Source organism: Babylonia areolata, chromosome 22 (genome assembly GCF_041734735.1).
Source record: "Babylonia areolata isolate BAREFJ2019XMU chromosome 22, ASM4173473v1, whole genome shotgun sequence".
Lineage (NCBI taxonomy): Eukaryota > Metazoa > Mollusca > Gastropoda > Neogastropoda > Buccinidae > Babylonia > Babylonia areolata.
Window position 1 is genome coordinate 18,701,120 of NC_134897.1, and position 5,000 is coordinate 18,706,119.

General features: G+C 46.4%; 1 protein-coding gene across 1 annotated transcript in view; it reads right to left on the bottom strand.

Annotated features, from left to right (window-relative positions):
- The window catches only part of LOC143297061 (putative ammonium transporter 3), a 97,093-nt gene that overhangs the window by 70,614 nt on the left and 21,479 nt on the right, over positions 1 to 5,000 (bottom strand). The window lies entirely within an intron of this gene.

The window sequence follows — 5,000 nt, forward strand, 5'->3', positions numbered from 1 at the left end:
CATCTGCAGATTAGAGAAATGATTTGCCTCTTACGAAAATCATTATGGTAATGTTTTCCCATGAAACCATACTAATGTCTTCACAGCTGGTGCAGGTGATTTCCCAAGAAATTGAAGGAAGACAAATAAATCGCTGGTCGCATTAATCACAAACACAAACAGTTCCCAATTGTTCATGAAAACAGTAGGTGTGTTTGTACTCACAGCATAGTACAGAGACACAAACAAACAAGCAGACAGTCAGACACACAAGCAACATGTAAGAAACAGACAAATGGAGAGAGAGAGAGAGAGAGAGAGAGAGAGAGAGAGACAGAGAGTGTCACAGAGAAGAGAGAGAGACAGAGAGAACTGTTTTTACTCTAAGAATACCTGTCAAAGTGAAAAGTTTAAAGACAGCTTATAGTAATCAGATTTCTTCTTCTGGTTTGTTTTTTATTCGCCTTGTGTCTGAGTAATTACTCTTTTGCCACTTTAATATTATTGACTGGAATTCCATGTTTCCCCCTATTACTTTATCATTCAACCACCCTGTAGGGATTTTAAAACAAACGAATTACTTCTGTCTTCCCGAGGCGCAATTGCACGTGGAAGCGAACACAAACACAAACACAAACGTATTACAAGAACATAATTCGCACACGTGAATTTCGCGACCAACAGCTATTCCAATCAGTCGGATCAAGATAAATTCTGACCGCAGTCTAAAAGCTTCAGGGAACAATGATTTTCATTCGTTTTTGTTTGTTTGTTTGTTTACTTGCTTGTTCCTTAGTTCCTTCCTTCCTTCCTTCCTTCCCTGCTTCCGCCTCTCCTTCGTTCTTTCTGTACTTCCTTCCCTCCTTTCTTCTTTCCTTCCTCCTTTCTTCCCTTTCTTCTTTCCTTCCTCCTTCTTTCCTGTTTTCTTTCTTTCTTTCCCTCCTTTCTTCTTTCCTCCGCCCTTCGATCATTCCTTCCTCCCCTCCCTTTCCCTCCTAACCATTCTTCTTTCTTTCCTTCGTCTCCTTTCTTCTGTCTTTCCTGCCATCCTTCCATCCTTTCTCCCTTCCTCCCATCCTATTATTCCTTCTTTCCTTCCTCTTCTCCCATTCCTTCCAATTATCTTTCTTTCCTCCCTTCCTTTCCTTTTTCTATCTTTCCTGCCAACCTGTCCGTCCTTCCTTCATTCCATCCTTTCTCCCTTCCTCCCATCCTATGCTTTCTTCCTTCCTTTCTCCCTCCCTCCCATCCTATCCTTCTTTCCTTCCTTCCTTTCTCCCTTCCTCCCATCCTATTCGTCCTTCTTTCCTTCCTTTCTCCCTTCCTCCCATCCTATCCTTCTTTCCTTCCTTCTATTCTTTCTCCCTTCCTCCCATCCTATCCGTCCTTCTTTCCTTCCATCCTTTCTCCCTTCCTTCTTCCATCCTATGCTTCCTTCCATCCATCCTTCCTTCCTCCTATTCTATCCTTCTTTCCTTCCTCACTCTTCTCCTTTTCCTTCCTTCCTTCCTTTCTTTCTTCTATCTTTCCTGCCATCCTATCCTTCCTTCCATCCTTTCTCCCTTCCTCCCATCGTATCCTTCTTTCCATCCTTCCTTCCATCCGTTCTCCCTTCCTCCCATCCTATCCTTCCTTCCTTCTTTCCATCCTTTCTCCCTTCCTCCCATCCTATCCGTCCTTCCTTCCTTCCAATCTTCCTTCCTTTCTCCCATCCTATCTTTCCTTCCATCCATTCTCCCTTCCTCCCATCCTAGCCTTTCCCTCCATCCTTTCTCCCTTCCTCCCATCCTAGCCTTTCCTTCCATCCTTCCTCCCTTCCTCCCATCCTAGCCTTTCCTTCCATCCTTTCTCCCTTCCTCCCATCCTATCCTTTCCTTCCATCCTTTCTCCCTTCCTCCCATCCTAGCCTTTCCCTCCATCCTTTCTCCCTTCCTCCCATCCTATCCTTTCCATCCATCCTTTCTCCCTTCCTCCCATCCTAGCCTTTCCCTCCATCCTTTCTCCCTTCCTCCCATCCTAGCCTTTCCTTCCATCCTTCCTCCCTTCCTCCCATCCTATCTTTCCTTCCATCCATTCTCCCTTCCTCCCATCCTATCCTTTCCCTCCATCCTTCCTCCCTTCCTATCTTTTCCCCTCCATCCTTCCTCCCTTCCTCCCATCCTAGCCTTCCTTCTTCCTTTCTCCCTTCCTCCCATCCTAGCCTTTCCCTCCATCCTTTCTCCCTTCCTCCCATCCTATCCTTCCATCCATTCTCCCTTCCTCCCATCCTAGCCTTCTTTCCTTCCTTTCTCCCTTCCTCCCATCCTATCCTTTCCCTCCATCCTTTCTCCCTTCCTACCATCCTAGCCTTTCCCTCCATCCTTTCTCCCTTCCTACCATCCTAGCCTTTCCTCCATCCTTTCTCCCTTCCTCCCATCCTAGCCTTTCCCTCCATCCTTTCTCCCTTCCTCCCATCCTATCCTTTCCCTCCATCCTTTCTCCCTTCCTACCATCCTAGCCTTTCCCTCCATCCTTTCTCCCTTCCTCCCATCCTAGCCTTTCCTTCCGTCCTTTCTGCCTTCCTCCCATCCTATCCTTTCCTTCCATCCTTTCTCCCTTCCTCCCATCCTAGCCTTTCCCTCCATCCTTTCTCCCTTCCTACCATCCTAGCCTTTCCTTCCATCCTTTCTCCCTTCCTCCCATCCTAGCCTTTCCCTCCATCCTTTCTCCCTTCCTCCCATCCTAGCCTTTCCTTCCATCCTTTCTCCCTTCCTACCATCCTATCCTTTCCTTCCATCCTTTCTCCCTTCCTCCCATCCTAGCCTTCTTTTCTTCCTTTCTCGTTCGCTCCTTTCTTTCCTTCCTTACTTCTTCCCGTCCTTCATCTCTTCCTTCTTTCCTCCCTTCCAGTCTTCCAAGGAAGATTCAGAAAGGAAGGAAGAAAAGGGACAAACGTGAAGAACAACTAAACAAAAATAGGGAAAGAAGGGAGGATGGAAGAAAGGAAGGAAGGAAGGAAGGAAGGAAATTTCGACAAAAGTAAAGACGAGCGAAAGAAAGGTAAGTAAGTAAGGAAGAAAACGTAATGAAGGAAGGCAGCAGGAAGGAAGGAAGGAAGGAAGGAAGGAAGGAAGGAAGTATCAAAAGAAAGAAAAAAGCAAGACATGAAGATTACGCATGCCTCTGGCAAGCTCTGAAGAAGGCAGACACGAAGAGAAAAAAAATAATGATAAAGAACTGAAGGAAGGAAGGGTGAACCTAAAAGGGAGGCAGGACGGAAAGATGGAAGAATGAAAGGAAGGGAGGAAGGGAGGATGGAAGGATGGATGGATTGAAGAAAGGAAAGAAGTGGATATCGAGAGCAAAAAAAGAAGCAAGCTAGAGATGTATATATGTGAATGGAGAGAGATAGGTTGAGAGAGAGAGAGAGAGAGAGAGAGAGAGGAGAGAGAGAGGGAGTGGGAGAGGGAGAGAGAGAGAGAGAGAGGAGACAGATAGACAGACAGACAGACAGACAGACAGAGAGACAGAGACAGAAACAAGCTAGCCACACAACATTACTGAACACACAGAGATCGAACTTGAGATTTCCTTCGCAATTAAGGACAGAGGTGGTAATGAAATAATCGACAGAGACAAACACACTCAGTGCAAACACACACACACACACACACACACACACACATACACACACTCACACACACACACACACACACACACACACACACACACACACACACAGGGATTTGGCGAACCTCGTATCTCCGTGAACTAACGATGCGCAACGCGAAGGCTAATTAATCACAACACGGCAACAAAATAATACCATTCATCAACATTGCCGGGAGTGAGCTCTTTGGTACACACTCGTTACATCGTGTCTTCTTCTTCTTCATCGTCGTTCGTGGGCTGCAACTCCCATGATCACTCGTATGTAACACGAGTGGGCTTTTTTTTTTACGTGCATGACCGTTTTTACCCCTACCCCGCCATGTAGGCAGCCATACTCCGTTTTCGGGGGTGTATGCTGGGCGTGTGTGTTCTTGTTTTCATAACCCACCGATCGCTGACATGAATTACAGGATCTTTAACGTGTGTATTTGTCCTTCTGCGTGTGTATTCGCACGAATGGGGAGGGGGGGAGGTGCGGGGGTGCGGAGGGCAGGAGGGGGGGGGGGATTCAGACACTAGCAGGTCTGCACATATTTTGACCTGGGAGATCGGAAAAATCTCCACCTTTTATACCCACCAGGCGCCGTTACCAAGATTCGAACCCGGGACCCTCAGATTGAAAGTGCAACGCTTTAACCCACTCGGCTATTGTGCCCGTCCATCCTTGTCTGAAACTAGGATTTCCCTTTTCAACAGCCTTCATGCGTATAATGTGTGTGTGTGTGTTGTGTGTGTGTGTGTGTGTGTGTGTGTGTGTGTGTGTGTGTGTGTGTGTGTGTGCGCGCGCGCGCGCGCATGTATGTATCCTAAATTACTGTAACTGTGTTTGTGTCTGATTTTCGATTTATGTTTGTACCTTTTTATATACCATCCCCTCACCCCCCCCCCCCCAACCTCCCCGCGCCCCCCAATATTCCTTGTGACCACGATACACTTGGTATGAAAGACATATTCTATTCTATTCTATTCTATATATTTGTCTTCTGAGTTTCAGTTTCAGTGCCTAGGACGTGTCAAAGAGTGCGGACCGTCAGGCTTAGAGGTTTAGGACCTCGCTACAGCACATATGTTTAAATTTAAAAAAAAGAAAAAAAAAAAAGATAGGGGTGGATGGTGGGGGAGAAGATACTTGACCTACGCATAAAACCTCAAAGCGTGTAATACGCCTCCTTAACTCTCTTCCCTTCACTATGGGGGCACAGCCGAACACAAGGAAGTTTCTCTGTAAACTACGCGGTGAATGTAAGAGGGTTAATTAAGGAAGCGTATTACACGCTTCGTCAGACATAATGTCTAAGCTGGGGGGAAATCAGTTGTTTGGGAAATAAAATACAGTGCAGCGCAACTGAACACAACGCAATACAATACGA